This window comes from Nicotiana tomentosiformis, chromosome 2, assembly GCF_000390325.3.
Source record: "Nicotiana tomentosiformis chromosome 2, ASM39032v3, whole genome shotgun sequence".
NCBI classification, from domain to species: domain Eukaryota; kingdom Viridiplantae; phylum Streptophyta; class Magnoliopsida; order Solanales; family Solanaceae; genus Nicotiana; species Nicotiana tomentosiformis.
Genome location: NC_090813.1, coordinates 27869608 through 27894363, shown reverse-complemented (window position 1 = coordinate 27894363; position 24756 = coordinate 27869608).

The following is a 24756-nucleotide window of genomic DNA, read 5'->3' as shown; positions in this document are numbered from 1 at the left end:
CAAACTATTCCCTAGACGTGACTGGCACCCAGATAAGATCACTTGCCAGGCGAACCAATTCTTATACCCTTAACCTTTTATATAAGTCTTGAGAGAAATACGTACAAGCCAAAAACATTAAAAATGAGTATCGTACTAAACTTTTCTCTGAAGGCCACAAACAACTTGTAGTAAATGAGTATCATCTTTAAAGGCTGGTCTGTCTATAAATATTTTGATAATGATGTCTGTATATATATAGAGAGAAACCATGTTGGGCTAATGTTCTCCCCATCATGTATATATCTCCAGAATTCAACTTCTACCATCAGACAATGAAGAATATCCTTTTAAATACATCCAAAAATATTTTTGATTTTCCTTTGTTTTGCATGACAATAAAAAAAATATATGGCTAGACAATCTCTAAGGTAGGACTATATTTGTTGCAATATATTTTCTGACAAGAAATAATATGTTGCACTTAATGTCACATCCCAAACTATTCCCTAGACGTGACTGGCACCCAGATAAGATCACTTGCCAGGCGAACCAATTCTTATACCCTTAACCTTTTATATAAGTCTTGAGAGAAATACGTACAAGCCAAAAATATTAAAAATTACTAAACGTGAAATAATTATCTAACTAAAATTATAATTTATTAATAAAATTTAATGAGTACTCAAATAATAAATCTCTAACCCAAATTTCATACTAAGACCATGGAGCATCTAATAGAGTAATAGTAGTTTAACTGACGAGCATGAAACCCCGAAAAGAAATAATAGACATAAGATAGGTAAAGTTAAAACAACGGCCTCCACAAAGAATGCGGCGGCTCACCTCAGCAATAGAATCCACTCAACAAACTCGTTAGCCACTAGCCTCATCCTCAGCAATAATATATGCATGGACGTGCAAGTAAGGAGTGAGTTATCCATAATTATAACCCAGTAAGATCCTCGACCCGCCACTCTAAATAACTCTGGAACAAGTGTTAGAAAATATAAACACACAACGAGTACAAAAATAATATGCATGGAAATTCTTTCACCGTATAATAACTCTATAAGGTCCAAATAATTATTCAACAACAACACTATATATCTCAGCACAATCTACACTAAGGACGTGTCATAAACGGTAGTGCAGGTGTCACGACCCAAATCCGTAAGAGGTCGTGACTGCACCTAACTCCTCCATTAGGTAAGCCTACAAGTGAAACTACTAATTATTTACCCCTTTTTAACATATTTTAATACGAAAATTCCTTCTTTTTATAGAATAGTTTAAACTAGCTTTCATGCATCTATGACAAGTCTTTTTAAATAAGATGCCAACATAATAAGTACATACTCTGTGATGATAGAAATGACGAGTACAGCAGTACGTAAATGCTACAAATCCCCAAAACCCGACGTCACAAATACATGAGCAATCTAGAAAATATACAAAACTATTAAAACTACTGTCCGAAAGTGATAGACTAGAATAGTAAATAAGATAGAAGGAGACTCTGGTGCTGCGGATCGTAGCAAGGCAAGCAGCTCACCACTAAGTCTCCGTAGATGATCGACTACGCGCCCGTGTGACCACTGGTGGAACCTGTCTCGGTACCTGCACATCAATGCAGAATTGTAGCATGAGTACAGAAAATAACGCGTACCTAGTAAGTATCTAGTCTAACCTTGAAGAAATAATGACGAGAGGTCGCTTGACACTTACTAGAGGTCAATAATAATATTATAAGTGCATGAAGTAGACATGGTGAGTATACAACATGTATCAATGAAACACATAAAAGCAACTACAAATAATACAACAGGAGTCCGTATCACATCACCAACATCTCATAACTAGCTGTGAAGGCACTAACTCAATTATCCAAATTGGAACCCATTTCGATTGTTAAGCACGATGTTGCCAAGGCAAATGGCCCGATCCCATAAGAATAGTGGTACTCAGTACTGCTGTGGCGAATAACCCAATCCTATAAGAATAGTGTTACCATCATACTATCGAGGCGAACGACTCAATCCCATAAGAATAGTGTTATCATCCCGTCGAGGTGAACGACCCTATCCCATTAGAGTAGAGAAATTTACCTCGCCCGTGGAAGTACTTGCGAGGCGAGAAGACATGGATTTTCACTTCTATGGCGAACGGCCTGATCTCATAAGAATAGTGTTACCATCATACTGTCGAGGCGAATGACTCGATCCCATAAGAATAGTGTTAATATACAGTTTATTAAGTATTCCTTAATTTTTCGAAATAAGAAGGCTAAGTCGATATTCGCAAATTTAAATCCCTAGTTTAAGCTCTAATCAAGGCAATTAATTTGCATAATAGATACAACAGTACAATTAGAAGTATGATGTGAATCTAAGTCTACCCGGACATATCATGAAATATAGTTACGCACAGACTCTCGTCACATCGTGCGTACGTAGCTCCCCACACAAGTAACACACAACAATAATTTGCCTAAGGGGATGAGCTCCCTCTTACTGTGATGACCCAAAAATATTATCTTTAATTTAAACATTCATTTCTGTGTTCTATGAAGATGTTGAGAGCTTACCTGCTATGAGTTACGTATCACCTGAATAGTTGAGGTTAATGGCATTCCTTTTCTAGTAATATATTGCTTATGATGCCACTGTCAGTATTATTTTCATGGTGTGTTACATTGATTAGACTATGTATGTATTGTTAGGATTGGTTTTTGGGATTCTCTACCAGGTGGATAGGCCCAGTTACAAAGGAAACTCTAGCGAAAGTTTTGAAAATTTTGGGAGTTACTAAAAATTCGGGAAATTAAAATGGGTGAAAGAAGAGATAAGTTATGTTATGTGTTTGGGGGCGGACACTACTTCTCATTTTGAGGACTATTAATATTATGGATACCAATTGGATATGATAACAAGTGTACAAGGCATATTATAAGTGATGTAAGGTTTAAGAAGAGGCCTAAGTCTAAGTCAAGTTGAAAAATTTCATAATAGACTAAAGTTTCAAATGAGTTCGCACAAGATAAAACTGTGAACGTACATATATACCTATATATAAGGAATTATGTGATGATCTACCTATCAAATGAAAGGTCTTCAAGTCTAGTTTCTAACGCTTCAAACCACTTATCATTTGGACACTCCTACAAGAAGTTATGACCAATTACCAAAGGCTGGAAAAATATCATTTTGCGACCAATTATGCGATCGTAGAATAGTTATGCAATCGCAGAATAGTTATGCGATCGCGAAACTGCTTCTGCGACAGCAAACTTGTCACAGAATGGACCAAAACAACCCAGTTCTGGACACCAATGTTTGCGACCATTGTGCGGCCCGCGTACCCATTCCGCGGTCCATTATGCGACCGCAGACCCGATTTCGGAGGGTTAATTTTTTTATTTTCATAACCCGACCCCATTTTGATAAATAGTCTTTGGGGCTTATTTTAGGATAATTATCTGATGATTTTAGAGAGAAATGAGAGTGTTTTAGAGAGAGGAAGAAGCTCAAGTGCTTTGTTCATCAAAAATCTTGTTCAAGCTTTGAAATCCAACAAGGAACTATCACAAGATCTTCACCCAAGAGGTATGGTTCTAACCCATATTCTTTAATTTCGAGTTTGGATAAAGATGGTGATTGTGAGTGTGATTCTTGAATGTGGGAGTATTAGTTATACATGCGTGTACCAATAAGGTTGTGGGAAGATTTTTGAGTTCAAATGGGTAAAGATTGAATTTAAATTGGTAGAAATCTTCAAATAAAATTTTAATTGAGGATTTGAAAGGCAATCCGATGTCGGAATTTGATAATTTTTGTATGGTTGGACTCGTATCGGAACGGGTATTCGGATTTTTTGAGTTTTTTGGGATTCGAGACGTGGGTCCCACTGTCAAAGTTTAATCCAAAAAATTAGTAATTTCATATGGAATTAATTCCTACGATTCGTATTGAATATATTGAATTATTTGTGATTAGATTTGAAGCTTTCGGACACTAATTCGCGAGGCAAAGGTTTATTGGAATCTTGAATTTGGTTGCAAAGGAGGTAAGTGTTGTGGTTAACCTTGACTTGAGAGAACAGAACCCTTAAATTATTTATTATATGAAATGCATGTGAACGACGTATAGGCGAGGTGACGAGTGTCTATACGTAGTCAAATTAATTGTTTGCATAATTACTTGAAAATCATAAATTATTTTAAATCATGAATTAATTATTATATTAATGGTTTATCTCGTGTTCTTTGCTCTATATCATGCCTTGAATCCATGCTATAATTGCTACATGCTTATTTGATTTATGTGACTTAATTTCTATTTTACATTTAGCATACTAATTATTAAAATGCCTATTACATCCTTAATTTCCATAATTAATTGCTACTTGGCATCACTTATTTCTAATAAATCATAATTATTGTATGTTTGTTGTCTTATAATTTCATATTAATTATTGCATTTATTGGAGTAATTTCTTTTATAAGAATTGGTAAGTCATACTATTGGAGGAGCGGGTTGCACGCCGCAACGGAAATAAAAATAAATATATTGGGAGATCGGGTTGTACGCCGCAACAGATTTATTTAAAGTTTATATTGTTGGAGCGGGTTGCACGCCGCAACGGAAATTTATTGAGGAATTATATTTTTGGGGAGGGTTGCACGCCGCAATAGAATTGATTGAAATGAATATATTGGAGGAATGGGTTGCACGCCGCAACAGAATTGATTGAACTGAATATATTGGAGGAACGAGTTGCACGCCGCAACGGAAACTGATTGAAATAATAATTGTTTATGACTGTCGAGTTGGCTTCAATTGTTGAAAAGAGATACCTGTTTTATTTCTATTATTGTTGTTATTATTATTATTGCGTACAGGTTAATGTAAGTGACCTACCTTAGTCTCGTCACTACTTCATCGAGGTTAGGCTCGACCCTTACCAGTACATGGGGCCGGTTGTACTGATACTATACTCTGCACTTCTTGTACAGATTTTAAAGTTGGTCCCAGTGGCGTACTGTAGATTTTTCCGGATACAACCATCAGTGGAGACTTGAGGTATAACTGCACATCATTCGCAGTTCTGAATTCCCCTTCTATCCTATCTCAGTTGTGTATTATATTTCAAACATCTTGAACTTTATTCAAACCTTTATTTGTTTTATTCTAGAAGCTCGTGCACTTGTGACTCTAGTTCTGGGATGGTATTTAGATATTGCGTTTATTATGGATTATTCACTTTATTTCAGACTTTATTTCCGCATTTGTTTCTTTGTTATTAATTAATTTAAAATTGTGTTAAAATGGGTAATTATATTCTAACGTTGGCTTGCCTAGCAAGTGAAATGTTAAGCGCCATCACGGTCCCAAAGGTGAGAATTTCGGGTCATGACAGTTGGTATCAGAGCACTAGGTTACATAGGTCTCACGAGTTACGAGCAAGCTTAGTAGAGTCTGAAGGATCGGTACGGAGACGTCAGTACTTATCTTCCAGAGGCTACAAAGTTTAGGAATAATTCCACTTCTTTCATTCCTTATTGTGCGAGATTAATTTAGCTTGAAACATATATCTCATATTCCTTTGCATCCATTCGTGTATGACATTGCACACTCGGTATCAGTTGTGCGTCGACGGTTCGTGATACCGCAGATGGACTACGACAGAGCTAGAGATGCTCAAACATTGCCTCAACGTGTGGTTCCAACTGAAGATGCGGACGTATTAAGAGATAACCTAGTGAATCATATGGGGGTGCAACGGACCTTGGCATCTGGTTGATTTATACGAGATATGAAGGTTAATATTGTGGATTATCGGACGTTGTGACCTATGACTTCACGCCGAGTGGGGGAGTCCACTATCAATGGATGGATTGCGGGTCATGTGTTATATCCGTTTTGGCCTGAAATGTATATATGTGGTACTGAAAAGTTCCCCAAAAAATACACATGTTTAAGGCCTGAGATTTTGTAGAGGATAAGGTTAGTACTTGTGGTATTTCTGCCTCCTTAATAATCATATACTTCAGTACCAAAAGAGTTAAAGAAACAACTTTAAATTTACAGAAGGTCTACTAAGCGTGGACGTCACAGTTGCGGATTTTGGGGTGCTTCGGAGGAAGTACAGTGGTTGACAAGATTCTGGACTATGTGGTTCGTGCCAAGGTTTGTCCGTATGGAGCTCTAATTTTGTGATCGTTGTGTATAAATAGTGGTAAGGGTTACCCCAAAGAAGAATCGAAGAGTATGTTAAGAAATGGGTCAGCCCAATAGTGTTGAGTCAGCATAACAAAAGAAAAAATTGGCCTTGGGAGAGATAATTCTCCACTGGTGTTCGTGGCAAGCCTGTGAAGAGGGCAGACCAGCCAATGCAACACTGCACACTTGGCTAAGTTCTGAGAAACACTTTTAAAAGAGTTTGTTTCCTAGACTCTCTGTGATGCGTAGCGCATAGGGTTTGAACGGTTGCGTCAGATCACCATGACGGTGTTAGAATATGCCATCAGGTTCAATAAGTTAGCCCATCATATATGTACTTTTCTTTCTACAGCCAGAGAGTGAGTCCACTGACTCATTAAAGGACTCAATTATGATCGTAAAATTTTGTACGACTCGGGAGCTACAGGCTGATACTTCGTCTTGAGGTTCTGGGAAATTCAGTGGGTTCTACTCTGCGAGTATAAATCATTATGGCGGGGGCTCGGGAAGTCGTCCAGCCCAGTCCGCACATCGAATTACTCGGGGTGCTCCAGTAAGCTCTTTTAATGCATCGCTGACATGAGTTTCCTACAATGGTTATTCCAGTTATCTGGCACAGACTCAGTATGAGCAGCCAAACTCGCAAAGGGGTTGTTATGAATGCGGTGATACTAGGCACATCATGAGAAAATTATCCCAGACTTAGGAGAGACATCTTTCATCAAAGCACTCAGGCTACGTGCCCCATTGCAGTTACTATACCACCCATACGACTAGTTAGGGGTAGAGGACATGCGGGTAGAAGGCGTCCTAGAGGTGGAGGCCCAGCCGTTGATATATTTATTTTATAGTATGGCGGAGGTCGCTACATCAGATGGTGTCATTATAGGTACGACCTTGATTTAATATAGAGGAATAATTTCCTTAACTTGATTCGGTTCTGAGTATCGAGACGAGTCCTCCTATTGTCCTCCACTTATGAGTGAGCTTCGTAATTCTATAATCTACTTATGTGTTTACTCATGTTGGGAGATTCTATGGAGATAACTACGCCTATCTTTCCATGTTGGTCACTAATAAGAGCTGCAAGGCTAAAGGTGGCTTTCTGTTACTCATTTTGGTAAGTTTTGATGTAATTTCCGGATAATTTATTATAAATTGTGAATTATATGCCCTACCGGTTTGGGGTTCATTATGTGTTGTGATTTTGTGTGACCGAAATTATTTAAAAGGAGAAAATTGAAATTTTCGATTTGGCACGATGTGCATATTACTTGTGATTCATAAGTGAGGACGAGATCCTCGCATTTTAATATAAATTGATATGTTTAAACCGGGCTACAAGCTACGATGAAAGTTACATAAGGATGAGATCCTTGTGCGGAAAATTCTTGTGTTTAAGTTCTCCCTTGTGAAATTAAATTTGTACTATGGCAATAATAGGGAGTCATGCCTGTTAGGCTTATTTGAAAATTCTTGTATGAAATTCTCTGTGCATAATTGCCAAATTCGTATTGTAATTATTGAGTTTTCACCTACGAGGTAGGTGCCTGCCCAGGTGGTGTTAAATGTGACTCATTAATTCGGGTAAATAATTATGAGGTCTTCATGCCTCGCATCTCGTTATCAGTATTGTGAAGGTTTGAAATGAGATTTTTGTTAACATGAAGTTAATTGATGATTCTGTAATTGATTATGAACAACTATTAAGACCAGATTGACACAGAAGGGTGCCCCATTTAGATGGTCTAACAAGTGTGAGTTGAGCTTTCAGAAGCTCAAGACTGCTTTGACTGCGGCGTCAGTATTGGTAATACCCACAGGTTCAGGACCTTATACGGTGTATTGTGATGCATCTCGCGTTGGGTTTGGTACAATATTGATGCAAGATGGCATGGTGATTGCATATGTGTCACGGCAGTTGAAAGTTCACGAGAAGAATTATCATGTTCATGACTTAGAATTAGCAGCCATTGTTCATGCGCTGAAGATTTGGAGGCATTACCTTTACGGTGTCTCGTGTGAGGTATTTACTGATCATCGTAGCCTTTAGTATTTGTTCAAACAAAAAGATCTCAATTTAAAGCAGAGAAGATGGTTGGAGCTGTTGAACGACTATGATATCACCATTTTGTATCACCCCGGAAAGGCCAATGTGGTGGCCGATGCTTTGAGTAGAAAGGCTGTGAGTATGGGCAACCTTGCATATATTCCGGTTGGTGAGAGGTTGTTAGCTGCAGATGTTTAGACTTTGTCCAATCAATTCGTGAGGTTAGATGTTTCAAAACCCAGTCGGGTTCTAGCCTGCACAATTACTCGATCTTCTTTATATGAGCGCATCAGAGAGCGACAATATGATGATCCTCATTTTCTTATCCTTAAGGACACAGTGCGGCACGATGGTGCCAAGCAGGTTGATGTGGGAGATGATGGAGTTCTGCGGATGAAGGGTCATATTTGTGTTCCTAATGTGGATGGGCTTCGTAAATTAATTCTTGAAGAGGCCCACAGTTCCCGGTATTCTATTCATCAAAGTGAAGCCAAAATGTATCAAGATTTGGGGCAACATTATTGGTGGAGGAGAATGATAAAGGATATAGTTTCATATATTTCTCGGTGTCTGAATTGTCAGCAAGTTAAGTACGAGCATCAGAGACCTGGTGGTTTGCTTCAGAAGTTAGAAATTCTTGAGTGGAAATGGGAGCGTATCACTATGGAATTTGTTATTGGGCTCTCACGAACTCGGAGAAAGTTCGACGCAATATGGGTCATTGTGGACAGGTTGACCAATTCAGCACATTTCATTCCAGTAGCAGTTACCTATTCTTCAGAGCGGTTAGCGGAAATTTACATCCAAGAGATTGTCCGCCTTCACTGTGTTCCTGTGTCTATCATTTTTGATCGAGATGCATAATTCACCTTGCACTTCTGGAGGGTTGTACAATGTGAGTTAGGCACGCGGGTTGAGTTGAGTACAACATTTCATCCACAGACAGACGGACACTCAGAACATACTATTCAGATATTGGAAGATATGCTTCGCGCTTGTGTTATAGACTTTGGAGGTTCTTGGGATCAGTTCTTGCCACTTACGGAGTTTGTCTATAATAAAAGCTACCCGTCGAGCATTCAGATGGCTCCATATGAAGTATTATACGGGAGGCGATGTCGTTCGCCAGTTGTCTAGTTTGAACCGGGAGATACTCGGTTTTTTGGTACCGATTTGGTACAGGATGCCTTGGATAAGGTCAAGATTATTCAGGATTGACTTAGCACAGCTCAGTCTAGGCAAAAGAGTTATGTCGACTGTAAGGTTTGGGACGTCGCATTCATGGTAGGAGAAAGAGTATTTCTCCGAGTTTCACCTATGAAATGTGTAATGAGATTCGGAAAGAAGGGCAAGTTGAGCCCTAAGTATATCGAACCCTTTAAAATTCTTGAAAGGGTGGGTGAAGTAGCCTACAGGCCTGCGCTACCACCTAGTTTATCAGCAGTTCATCCGGTGTTTCATGTATCCATGCTTCAGAAATATCATGGTGATTTGTCCCATGTGTTAGACTTCAGCTCAGTTCAATTGGACAAAGATTTAACTTATGAGGAGGTGTCGATAGCTATTCCAGCCCGACAGGTCCGTCAGTTGAGATCTAAGAGTTATCCTTTAGTTCGGGTACAATGGAGAGGTCAGCCGATTGAGGCAGCTACCTGGGAGTCCGAGTCGTACATACAGAGAAAATATCCACATCTTTTCACCAGCCCAGGTACTTCTCTAATTTCGTTCGAGGACGAACATTTGTTTTAGAGGTGGAGATTGTGATGACCCAAAAATTTCATCTTTAATTTGAACGTTCATTTATGTGTTCTATAAAGATGTTGAGAGCTTACCTACTATGAGTTACGTATCACCTGAATAGTTGATGTTAATGGCGTTCCTTTTCTAGTAATATATTGCTTGTGATGCCACTGTGAGTATTGTTTTCATGTTTTGTTACGTTGATTGGACTATGTATGTGTTTTTAGGATTAGTTTCTGGGATTATCTGGTAGGTGGATAGGCCCAGTTAAAAAGGAAACTCTGGCGAAATTTTTGAAAATTTTGGGAGTTAATAAAAATTCAGGAAATTGAAATGGGTGAAAGAAGAGATAAGTTATGTTACATGTTTGGAGGCGAACTCTACTTCTCATTTGAGGACTATTAATATTATGGATACCAATTGGATATGATAACAAGTGTACGAGGAATATTATAAGTGATGTGAGATTTAAGGAGAGGTCTAAGTCTAAGTCAATTTGAAAATTTTCATAACAGACTAAAGTTTCAAATGGGTACACACACGATCAAACTTCGAACGCGCATGTATACCTATATATAAGGAATTATATGATGATCTACAATAAAATGAAAGGTCTTTGAGTCTAGTTTCTAACACTTCAAACCATTCGTCATTTGGACACTCCTACAAGAAGTTATGACCAAATTAACAAAGGCTGAAAAAATACGATTTTGTTACCAATTCTGCGATCGCAGAATAGTTATGCGATCGCGAAACTACTTCTGCGACCGCAACTGGTCGCAGAAAGGACCAGAACAGCCCGATTCGGGGCACCAATTTTTGCGACCTTTTTGCGGCCCGCATACCCATTCCGCGGTCCATTATGCGACCGCAGACCCGATTTCGGAGGGTTAATTTTCCTATTTTTATAACCCGACCCCATTTTGATAAATAGGCTTTGGGGCTTATTTTGGGACAATTATCTGATGATTTTAGAGAGAAGTGAGATTGTTTTAGAGAGAGAAAGAAGCTCAAGTGCTTTGTTCATCAAAAATCTTGTTCAAGCTTTGAAATCTAATAAGGAATTATCACAAGATCTCCACCCAAGAGGTAAGGTTCTAACCCCTATTCTTCAATTTCGAGTTTGGGTAAAGATGGGTGATTGTGAGTGTGATTTTTGCATGTGAGAGTATTAGTTATACATGCTTGTACCAATAAGGTTATGGGAAGATTGTTGAGTTCAAAAGGGTAAACATTGGATTAAAAATGGTAGAAATTTTCAAACAAAATTTTAATTGAGGATTTGAAAGGCAATCAAATGTCGGAATTTGATAATTTTTGTATGGTTGAACTCGTATCGGAACGAGTGTTCGGAGTTTTTGAGTTTTTTCGGGATTCGAGACGTGGGTCCCACTGTCAATTGTTAAAATAAATTTCGGATTTTAATCCGAAAAATTAATAATTTCATATGGAATTAATTTCTACGATTCGTATTGAATATATTGAATTGTTTGTGACTAGATTTGAAGCTTTCGAACACTAATTCGTGAGGCAAAGGTTTATTGAAATCTTGCATTTGGTTGCAATGCGAGGTAAGTGTTGTGGTTAATCTTGACTTGAGAGAATAGAAGCCTTAAATTATTTGTTATGTGAAATGTATGTGAACGATGTACGAGTGTCTATACGTCGTAAAATTAATTATTTGTATAATTACTTGAAAATCAAAAATCATTTTAAATCATGAATTAATTATTATATTAATGGTTTCTCTCGTGTTCTTTGCTCTATATCATGCCTTGAATTAAGTTTTCATAAATTTTTTATGTTTAATCTACCTAAAATCCGCATAATTAACATGAAAATACGTGGGAGTTATTTACCTTAGGATATTGATGAGAATGCCCCTCAAATGTGCTCTCAAAATCACCCAAGACCAAATGCAATGTGAGGAAAAATGTCCTAAGTCTCGATAACTAATATAAAAGCTAAAATATGGACATTTTAACTTTTAAAATGTGAGGAAGGCCTCACTGCCAGCAATTTCCGCTTCTGCGGACCTTGGGTCGGACCTGCGACGCCGCACCTGCCGAAAATCCAACGCAGGTGCGGTCCTCACCAAGGTTGGCCAAGTCCGCTTATGCAGAGATGGTCCGCATTTGCGCACTCGCGTTTGTGGAGAAACGCTCGCTCCTGCGACCCCAAGCCTTCTTGGCGTAGCCCGCACCTGCGACCACTTCCTTGTACATGCGAGCACGCAGATGCGATAAACCCTTCGCTTTTGCGACCACTGGCAAGCCTACTCCAGGCCGCTTCTGCGGTCGATGGCCCGCTTGTGCGAGGTCGCACCTGCGGCCACTCCATGCAGGTGCGAATGCACCAGACCTGAAGCACCAACAGTTCCCCCATGTCCAAATCCGAGTCTGATTCCAATCCGTTTTGCAATCGGGTCCCAGGAACCCCATCCAATTGCATGTACACATCCAACAACATAATACGGACCCGCTCGCGCAATCAAAATACCAAAATAACATCTAAAATTATGAATCGGACACCAAAACGCATAAATTCGACATATAACTCAAAAAACGTGTAAAAATACTTCCACGCGTCCGATTCCTATTAAATCTACTCGGAATGATGTAAAATTTTGCATGCAAGTCATAAATCACCATACGGAACTGTTTCTAGGCTTAGATTCCCAAACGGACCTCGATAACACTAAAACTTACTCTAAACCATACTTAAAGAACTTGAAAACCTTCAATGCGCCAACTTTCAACATTAAGCGCCGAAGACCCTCCCAGGTCACCTGAAATCCGATCCGAACATACACTGAGGTCAAAAATCATCATACGAACCTATTGGAACTGTCAAATCTCGATTTCGGGGTCGTTTGCTCAAAATATTGACTCAAGTCAAACTTAACCATTATAGACTACTAAGAAAGAACTAAGTGTTCCGATTTCAACACGAATCCTTCCAAACCTAAATCAACCAACTCTGTAGGTCATTAAACAGTAAAAGTAAAAGCACATACATGGAGTTTTAATTAGGAGAACGGGGATTTATAAAGCAAAATGACCGATCGAGTCGTTACATCAGAAAATTAACCAAACACCTCAACGAGTCCACGACAGCATACACATTGCCCCGGATATATTACGGCGGCATACACATTGCCCAAATATATTATGACGACATACACAATGTGCTAAATATATCTCAGCGGCGAAAAAATAATTTCTAACGCCCCAACGCCATAGCACGAGGCTACGCCACACCACATTACACCACAAAGTACTTATTAAATAATTTCAACTTTTTACAATATAAGATATATTTGCGGCAGGTCAAAGATCATCGATTCTGCCAATCGCACGCTCGTCCCAACACATGGATCAGACAGACAAAACATACTTTCAAAGCGAGTTTTGGAAAAGCAAGTATCAAAATTTAAAGTATCACTTACCTCGCCAACAACAAGTTTTTCCAACCTTACGGCTTCTAGAAACCAACCAAACGGCCTCCAATGACCTTAATCTAATACAAAATATTGATTAGCAATGTCAATTATGTAGTCGGATCAAATTTCAATCTTCTTAACTTTCAAGCTTATAGTTAAGTCTTAATATTTTTACACCTCAATCAAAATATATAGCCTGATATCTTAATCTAAACCATTATTCAATATCAGTTTCTATTATTTAATACTTCGAATCCACGGTTAGAGTAATCGTAATATTTCTATACTTCAAGAATAAAGGTTCGAACAGTGGCTTCCTATTTAAAGTGCAATTACGCTTTTCAGTAGTTATCAAACTTTAGAAATTTCAATCTTCTTCCTAATTACTACATGTCCATAATCATTATATGTTATCATTACTTTACTTCTAATCATTAATTTTTTATACAATAATTTTCCATCATCATTATTAAACTAGACAAGTTAAATTCAAAGTTCATGCTAACATTTAATTTCCATACCAGCAAATCTGGAATTGTAAAAAACCTTCACCCGACCCGATGCTCTAATATTGCGCCGTCAATCCCTGATAGAAGCTCTTCTATCTATTTTATGTTCATAAACTAAGAAACAAATTTGCCGTATTGTTTTATTCTCTGGGTCACCTCACGTGGCCAATAAGAGAAGTGGTTGGCCTGACCCACTTCTAAACCATCTATTTTATAATAGGAGAGTCAAAGAAATATTATGATGACAAGTAACATAACATTAAATTGATATGTATAAATTTTTTAGATAATTCTCCAACTTTATTGGAGTTTTAAATTTATTTAAAACATAATTGGCATAACCACAATAGTTGAAGTTTAAAATTATTTTAAACTAGAAAATAGGCACACAAAAAAAACTCAACCTTCAAACCGTACATTAAATGAAACCGTTCACTAATTGAAACTGTTCTTTTCCACTTCTCGCATCTCTTTGTGTTCCAAACTATTCCCATCTCTAATTATTAGATAACTGGTGTCACGACCCAATTTCCTCTATAAGTCGTTATGGCACCCAACGTCAGAAGCTAAGCAAGTCACCAGTGAACTAGTCATGTATTTATTCTTTTTAATAATTTCAAGTAGTTGATTTTTTTATTTATTAAGTAGATAAGAAGTGGAAAATTTTAGTAAAATAAAGCGTAAATTAATGAAAGAGCAAATACGGTGAAATACATACTCAAAATCATAAAGTGTCTACTAGCATGTTCCCAAGATCTGGTGTCATAAGTGCATGAGCAACTAGTAGAATATACAAAAAACCTATGCTACTGTCTAAAATAAGATAGACAGAAAGTAAATACAAAAGAGAGACTGTGGGTGCTGCAGAACGGACTCAGAGAGCACACCACTATACCACAGGATAACGGGGTTGCGCGCATGAATGAATGCCAGATGCACCTGCCTCAGATCCTGCACGATTAGTGCAGAAATGTAGCGCCAGTACATAAACAACATGTACCCAGTAAGTATCCAGTCTAACCTCGAAAAGGTAGTGACGAGGGGTCAACATCGACACTTACTATTGGCCAACTAATAAAATACAGAAATTCAAAATAGGCATGGAATACGTGATAATACTAATAACATAATAGCAAACAGTGAATAATTGATTCTTTAACTGATAGTCAATTTAAAAATATCCAACTGGCACGTACTAACTCCAACAAATTTCGGGCCAATAAATAAATTATAGCCTCTCAAGTCATAAATATAATATCAAGTGTAATCGGGCTCCGAGCATTATCACGCATGATTTTTGTTGAGGTCGTATGGCCCGATCGAGAATAATGTGTACACTGCCAAGGGTCGAACGACACGAATCATAGATGCATCTACTATACTGCCGAGGCGTTCGGCCCGCTCTACAAGAAGAGAGAGAGAACTCTACAAACATCCGATTTAAAAGCTATCACAAGACTAATACACAAGGAAGCACAATTTTTATTGACAGTCAAGTAACCCGCCAAAACTCAAAGTAAGTGAAATTCGGTCTATACGAATCTTTTATCAAGTTTTAATATAATTTAAGGATTTAAATTAACAAGTAGAGGGCAACAATACAAGTATTTCATGATTTGTTCCTAAAACTACCCGAACTTAAGCATGATTTGTAGCTACGCACGAACTCTCATTACCTCGTGCGTACGTAGCCCCAATAATTAGAAGCAAATAGTAATTTAAAATACCTATAGGGTAAATTCCCTCTTACAAAGTTAGGCAAAAGACTTACCTCGTCCCAAAGCTCACTTTCCGACCCACAAATTCACTTTAAAGCCTCAATTTGGTGCTGAACAATCCGAAACTACCCAAATATTATATAAATTAATCAATATACACTCACAAGTTCATAATTTAGCTATTAGAGTAGTTATCCAACCCAAATTGAAAGATTCTAAAAATTTACCTCCGGGCCCACGTGCCTGGATTCCAGATATTTTCGTATGTAAATGTTACCCATAACCTCACGAACAAAAATATGTAATTTCTACCCAATTCCATAATCATTTTCATGGTTTAATTCTATTTTTATCAAAACTTAGGTTTTTCAACTAATCCATAATTTCTACAATTTACATGTTAAGAATCTACCCAAAATGCATGATTTAAACTCATATTACATAGAAATTACTTACCTCAAAGTGTTAGGTGAAAACCCCTATTCAAAGAGCTCTAGATTGGACCAACAAGTGAGAGAAACGAAGAAAATGAGCCTAAGTCCCGATATAAATGCACCTCACTGCCCCAGCGATTTTCGCACCTACGATAGCTTCGCCGCTTCTGCGGGCAATTGTCTGCTTCTGCGGAACACACACGCTCCAGCCTTGGTCGCACATGCGGAAAAACTCCGCATCTGCGAGCCCACTTCTGCAGCTCGCCTCGTGCACTTGCGACCATGCCATGTTGCCCCCCTCCGCATCTGCAATCTCTCCATCGCAGAAGCGAGTCCGCTTCTGTGGAAGAAGTATCGCTTCTGCGGAAGACGTTTTGCTTCTACGGACACTGTCTAGTCCATTCCCAGCGGCTCCTACGTTCGTTGGCTTGCACCTGCGAGCTCGCATCTGCGGCTAGTTTCTCGCAGGTGCGAACGCACTAGAACTGCTGCTGCTTCAGCCCTTCTTCCAAGTTCAAACATATTCTGCACATCGTCCGAATAGCACACGAGATCCCCCGGGGACCGTCCAAACATACCAACATGTTTGTAAACATGAAATGGTTTCGCTTGAACCCTCGGAATGCGTAAAATAACATCAAAATTAAGAATCGCACCCCAAACCAAATCGGATTAACGAATGAACTTCAAGTTCTTCAAACTTACTCCGACCGCACCGAATCATACTTAAACTACTCGGAATGACACCAAATTTTGCATGCAAGTCACAAATCACCATACAAAATTATTCTCGGGCTCGAAATCCCAAACAGACCTCAAAAATACCAAAATCTACTTCAAACCAAATTTAAAGAACTTGAAAACCTTCAATGCGCCAACTTTCAATATTAAGCACCGAAACGCTCCTGGGTCATCCGACACCCAATCTGAACGTATGCCCAAGTCCAAAATCATCATACAAATCTATTGGGACTGTCAAATCTCCGTTCCGAGGTTGTTTACTCAAAATATTGACTCAAGTCAAACGTAACCATTATAAGCCACTATTAAAGAACTAAGTGTTCCGATTTAAACCCGAACCCTTCCAAACCCAAACTAACCATCCCCGAAAGTCATAAAATAGTAAAAGCACATACGGGGAGTCTTAAATAGTGGAACGGGGATCTAGAAAGCAAAACGATCGGTCGGGTCGTTACATTCTCCACCCCTTGAACAAACATTCATCCTCGAACAGGTCTAGGATCATACCTGGGGTGCCGAATAGGTGTGGATATCTTCTCTGCATGTCATCATCGGTCTCCCAAGTCACCTCCTCTACTGGTTGATCCCTCCACTGAACATTTATCGCAAAAATCTTCTTGGACCTCAATTGGCGAACCTGCCTGTCAACAATGGCAACTGGCTCCTCCTCATAACCCAGGCTCTCATCTAGTTGAACCGTGTTATGGTCTAACACATACGACCTATCGACATGATACTTCCGAAGCATGGACACGTGGAAAATTGGATGAACTCACGATAGACTGGGAGGCAAATCAAGCTCATAAGCGACCTCCCTAACTTGCTTCAACACCTCAAATGGACCTATAAAACTTGGGCTCAACTTGCCCTTCTTCCCGAACCTCATGATTCCCTTCATCGTTGAGATTTTCAAGAGAACCTTTTCGCCCACCATAAATGACTAATCACACGCCTTCTGATCCGCGTAACTCTTCTGTCTGGACTGTGTTATGCGAAGTCGCTCATGAATCAACTTCACTTTCTCTAAGGCATTCTTCACTAAATCAGTACCATATAACCTAGCCTCGTCGGGCTCAATCCATCCGATGGGCGAATGACATCGCCGACCATACAAAGCCTCAAATAGAGCCATATCAATGCTGAACTGATAACTGTTGTTATAAGAAAACTCGGACAAAGGCAAGAATCGATCCCACTGCCCTCAGAAGTCAATCACACATACTCTGAGCATATCCTCCAAGATCTAAACCGTTCGCTCCGACTGCCCGTTGGTCTGCGTATGAAAGGCTGTGTTGAGCTCTACCTAAGTCCCTAACTCACTTTGTACTGCCCTCCAGAAATGCGAAGTAAACTGAGGGCCTCTATCTGATATGATGGAAACAGGCACACCATGCAACTGAACAATCTCCTGAATGTAAATCTGGGCCAATCTCTCTTAAGAATAAATAGTCACAACCGGAATGAAGTGTGCTGACTTGGTCAACCTGTCGACAGTGACCCAAACTGCATCAAACATCCTCAAGGTCCGCGGCAATCCAACTACGAAGTCCATAGTGATGCGCTCCCATTTTTACTCAAGTATAACCATCTGCTAGAGTAGTCCACCTGGCCTCTGGTGCTCATACTTAACCTATTGGAAATTTAGCCACCTCGCTTCATACTCAACTATTTCCTTCTTCATCCGCCGCCACCAATAATGTTGCCTCGGGTCGCGATACATCTTCGTATCACCTGTATGAATAGAATACCGAGAACTATGTGCCTCCTCTAGAGTCTTCTCCCTCAATCCATCAATATTAGGAACACAAAGATGGCCCTGAAATCGCAGAACACCATCCTCACCGATAGTAACTTCCTTGGCACCACCCTATAGTGTTGTCTCCCTAAGAACCAGCAAGTGTGGATTGTCAAACTGGCGAGCCTTGATTTACTCGAATAATGAATATTGAGCGATGACGCATGCAAGAACTCGGCTGGGCTCTGAAATATCCAACCCCACAAGTCTGTTAGCTGAGGAATGAATGCCAAACTACCCATACTCTCAGCCTTTCTGCTCAAGGCATCCGCAACCACATTCGCTTTGCCAGGATGATAAAGGATGGTAATATCATAGTCCTTTAGTAGCTCAAGCCACCTGCGCTGCCTCAAATTGAGATCCATCTACTTAAACAAATGTTGCAAGCTGCGATGACTGGTGTAAACCTCACAGGACACCTTATAAAGATAACTCCTCCAGATCTTGAGAGCATGAACTATCAAGGCCAACTCCTAATCCTAAACAGGGTAATTCTTCTCGTGGGGCTTCAGCTGACGTGAAGCATATGCAATATGAATCAATACACAACCCAAGCCAACGCGTAAAGTATCGCAATACGCAGTATACATCCATGAACCGAAAGGAAAAACTAACACCGATGTTGTAGTCAATGCGCTCTTGAGCTTCTGAAATCTCACCTCGCAATCATCGGACCATCGGAATGGAGCACCTTTCTGGGTCAATCTAGTTAAGGGTGATACAATAGATGAGAAGACCTCCACAAACCAGTGATAATAACCTGCTAACCCCAAGAAGCTCCTGATCTCGGTTGCTGTGGTAGGACGAGGCCAACTCTGAACTGCCTCGACCTTCCTGGGATCAACCTTAATACCCTCGCCTGATACCACATGCCCCAAGAATTCCACATAATCTAACCATAACTCGCACTTGGAGAACTTAACATAGAGCTTTTGTTCTCGCAAGGTTTGAAGCACCACTCTCAAATGATGTTCGTGCTCCTCCATGCTACACGAGTAGATCAATATGTCATCAATGAAGACAATGACAAATGAGTCAATAAATGGCTTGAACACCCAGTTCATAAACACCGCCGGGGCATTAGTCAAGCCGAAGGACATCACTAGAAACTCATAATGGCCATATCTAGTTCGGAAAGCCATCTTCGGAACATCTGAAGCATGAATCTTCAACTGATAATACCCAGATCTCAAGTCGATCTTAGAGAATACCCTGGCACCCCGTAACTGGTCAAACAAATCATCAATATGCTGTAACGGGTATTGTTGTTAGTAGTAACTTTGTTTAATTGGCGGTAATCAATGCCCATCCGTATAGTCCCATCCTTCTTCTTCACAAACAACACTGGTGCAGCCCAAGGTGACACTCTCGGTCTAGCGAACCCCTTTGCTAGTAACTCCTCAAGCTGTTCTTTCATCTCCTTCAACTATTTCGGAGCCATGCGATACGGTGGAATAGAGATAGGCTGGGTACCTGGAGCCAAATCACTACAAAAATCGATATCACGATCTAGTGGCATGCCTGGTAGATTAGAAGGAAACACATTCGAGAACTCCTGAACCATGGGCACTGAATCAATCGCCGGAGTCTCTGCAAACGTATCCCGAACATAAGCTAGATAAGCCAAACAACCCTTCTCGACCATGTGTCGAGCCTTCAGAAAAGAGATAACCCAACAAGATGCACTGACAGATGAACCCTTCCACTCCAATCTAGGAAACTCTGGCATCACCAAGGTAACAGTCTTGGCATGGTAATCAAGGACGACGTGATATAGAGAGAACCAGTCCATGCCCAGGATGACCTCAAAGTCGGTCATATCGAGCAACAAAAGATCCTCTCTAGTCTCATAACCACAGAAAGTCACGACACATGACCGATAGATCTAATCCACAACAACATAATCGCCCAGTGGAATGGACACATATACAGGGGTACCCAATGACTCGCGAGGAATACCTAGAAAATGAGCAAACAGAGATGAAGCATATGAATATATAGACCCTAGATCAAATAGTACTGAATCATATCTACTGAAGACAGATATAATACCTGTGATCACGGAATCTGAGGCCACTGTATCTGGTATGGTTGGAAAGGCATAAAACCTAGGTGGAGCGCCACCTGACTGGCCTCCACCTCTAGGACGGCCCCTACTCACTTGCCCTCTGCCTCTGGGCAGCCAAACGGCCGGTGCGGCAGATGGTGCTGTAATTATAGGCTGATGACCCTACTATACTGGCTTTCCCCAAAGCCTAGGGCAGAATCTCCTCACATGACAAGATCCCCACACTCGAAACTGTAATGACCAAACCGGTCATTTTGGGAATTATCGTCTTGTTTGGAGGCTTAAGGTCTCGAGAATATTAGTAATGTGTATTATGACTTGCGTGTGTGGTCGAAATTGGTTTTCAAATGATTCAGGAATAAATTAAAAATAACAATTCTTATTTTTGAAGCTTTAATGAAAAGAGTTGACCGGAGTTTGAACTTTGAGCAAATGACTCCGAAATTGAATTTTTATGGCTTCAATATATTCATATGATGATTTTGTTCTTAGGCGTGCGTCCGGATTTGGAGGTACGTATGGTAATTTGAAGCATTTCGGCAAAAATTGGAAAATTAAAATTTTGGAAGGTTGAGAGGGTTGACTAAGAGTTGACTTTAGTGATATCGTGGTCAGATATCAATTCTGAGAGTTGTATTAGCTCTGTTATTTCATTTGAAACTTGTATGCAAAATTTAGTGTCATTACAGGTTGATTTGACAGGTTTCGGCACGAGTTTTGGAAGTTGGAAGATTTGAAAGTTCATAAGTTCGATTCATGGTGCGATTTATAGTTTTGATGTTGTTTGATGTGATTTGAGGCCTCGAGTAGGTCCGCGTTATGTTATGAAACTTGTTGGTATGCTTGGACGGGGTCCCGAGGGCCCCGGGTGTGTTTCAGATGAGCTTCAGATCATTTTCATTTTTTGGGACAGCTCTGCTTCTTGTGCTTCGCACATGCAACATTTTGGAGTACACGTGGAGCTCTGCTTCTATGTGATCCTGTTTGCTTCTGCGATCATAGTGGTATGGGAGGGAAGGAGCTTCTGCAAATATGGGCACGCAGGTGCGATGGCCGCTTTTGCAGCCCAGCGATCGCATATGCAAAGTTGCTCGCTCCTGCGGTTCTTTTGGCGCTTCTGCGATGTCACTGGTGTGACCGTATTTCCAAATATGCGGATCCTAGCCTGGTTAGTTGAGTTCGCAGATGCAAACTTTTCTCGCAAATGCAATGCCGCAGGTGCGGCTTTTTTGTTTGCAAATGCGAAGGGCACTGGGCAGAACACATATATGTCGAGGGTTTGATATTTTTAAACATGTTTAAGTTGTAGACCTCGGTTTTGGGAGATTCTTCGTGGGTGTTTCAAGCAACTCATTGGGGTAAGTGTTCTCTACCCGAATCTTGTTATATTTCATGAATTCATTGCTATTTTCATCATTTATTAGTGAATTAAGTTGGAATTTGGGGAAAAGTTTGTAAAATCTTTCAAAAATGTAAAATGAAGACTTGGAGGTCGAATTGTTATCAGAATTTGTTAATTTTGGTATGGTTGAATTCTTATCGGAATGAGTGTTCAAGTTTTATAAATTTTATCGTGTTTCGAGGTATGGGCTCGGGGTCTAGTATAGCCGCTGCAATAGGCTGAGCTCCGCCCACGGGTAGTGCACCCGGGTTCTGATATACGGCAGCTGCATGCCCTGGAGCCTGAGCGGTAGGGGTCTGTGCTCCCCCTTCCGCCTGGGTTGTGGCTGGGTCTATTGGAAATAAACCAACATGCGTCATAGAATCCATGAACCGCAACATACGGCCCATGACATCCTGGAATCCTGGAGCGGACATGAAATCCACTGGGGCCGGCTCCACTGCAGGCACCTCGCCTTGCTCCTCAATAACAGGATCCTCCACTGGTGGCACAACTGGAGCAACTCTAGGATGCCTTCATCCTCTAGCACGAGTTGGCGCCCTCCCTCAGCCTCTACCTCGACCTCTAGCAACAGGGGGAGCTGCTCCTCCATGGTCGGGTACATCTTCCGCGCGTGTTCTCACTATCTGTGAGAGAATAAGAGAAAGATACTTAGCACAACATCAATTGCACGATAGGAGATGAAGAAAGAGTAGTTTCTTAATACTTTATAGCCTCTCGAAGATAAGTACGAACGTCTCCGCGCCGATCTGCAAGACTCTATTAAGCATGCTCATGACTTGTGAGACCTACGTGAACCTAGTGCTTTTTATACCATGCTGTCACGACCCAATTTCTGCTATAGGCTGTGATGGCGCCCAATGTCGCCGCTAGGCAAGCCAACTGTGAACTAGCCATGTATCTATTATTTTTAATAATTTCAAGTAGTTGATTGTTTTATTTATTAAATAGATGAGAAGTGGAAAATTTTAGTAAAGTAAAGCGTAAACTAATGAAAGAGCAAATACGGTGAAATAAATACTCAAAACCATAAAGTGTCTACTAGTATGTTCCCAAGACCCGGTTTCACAAGTGTATGAGCAACAAGTAGAATATACAAAATACCTATGCTATTGTCTGAAATAAGATAGACAGAAAGTAAATACAAAAGAGAGACTGTGGGTTCTGTAAAACGGACTCAGAGAGCAGTTCGCTACTATGCCTCAGGGTAACGGGGGTGCGCACCTAAATGTATGCCATATGCACCTACCTAAGATCCTACATGATTGGTGCAGAAGAGTAGCGTGAGTACATAAACAATATGTACCCAGTAAGTATCCAGTCTAACCTCGAAGAAGTAGTGACCAGGGGTTGACATCGACACTTACTATGGACCAACAAATAAAATACAAAAATTCTAAATAGGCATGGAATATGTGAATAATAATAATAATAACACAATAGCAAGTAGTGAATAATTGATTCTTTAACTGATAGTCAATTTAAAAATCTCCAACTGACACGTACTAACTCCAGCAAATTTCGGGCCAATAAATAAATTATAGCCTCTCAAGTCATAAATATAATGTCAAGTGTAATCGGGCTCCGAGCATTATCACGCATGATTTATGCCGAGGTCGTACGGCTTGATCCAGAATAATATGTACACTATCGAGGGTCGAACAACATGAACCATAGATGCATCTATTATACTGTTGAGGCGTTCGGCCCGCTCCACAAGAAGATAGAGTACTTGTAACGACCCGGCCGGTCGTTTTGTGAGTATTAGCCCCGAAACCCTATTTATTGTTTCCTCCATCTCATTTTGTAGTTGTGTGACTTGCCGGGAGGTTTGGTTTTTGGTTTCGGAATGGAATGGGACACATAATCACTAAATTAAGAGTTTAAGTTCTAGAAATTGATCGTAGTTTGAATTGTGTGAATACGACTCCGGAATGGAGTTTTGACATGTTCCCAATAGCTCCGTAGGGTAATTTTGTTCTTAGGAGCGTGTTTGGATGTTGAATTGGAGGTCCGTAGGTCATTTTAGCGTCAATTGGCAAAAGTTGAAAATTTGATGATTTTTGGGATGTTTGACTGGGAGAGGACTTTTTTATATCGTGGTCGGTTTTCCAATTTCGAAAGTGGGAGTAGGTCCGTAATATCAATTATGACCTGTGTGTAAAATTTGAGGTCAATCAGACTCGATTTGATATGTTTCGGCGTTGGATGTAGAAGTTTGAAGCTTTAAAGTTCTTTAGGCTTGAATCGATGCGCAATTCGTATTTTTAGCGTTGTTTGATGTGATGTAAAGGCTCGACTAAGTTCGTATGATGTTTTAGGACTGGTTGTTATATTTGTTCGAGGTCCCAGGGGTCTCGGGTGGTTTCCGAATGGTTAACAGATCAATTTGGACTTGTGAGAATGGCTGAAGTGCACCTGTTCTAGTGCAATCACACCTACGCAAGATTGACCGTACGTGCGAGCTCACGGAAGCGAGCATTTGGGTGCAGATGCGGGGCTGGAGGAAATGGCTGTGGTAGCAGGTGCGTCGTGAAGCCAAAAGAAGTGGAGTCGCTTCTACGGAAGAATGATCGCAAAAGCGGATGAGTGCTTGGGAGGCTTGTCCGCAGAAGCAGGCGTGTTTGCGCAGATGCACACCCACAAAAGCGGGCTTT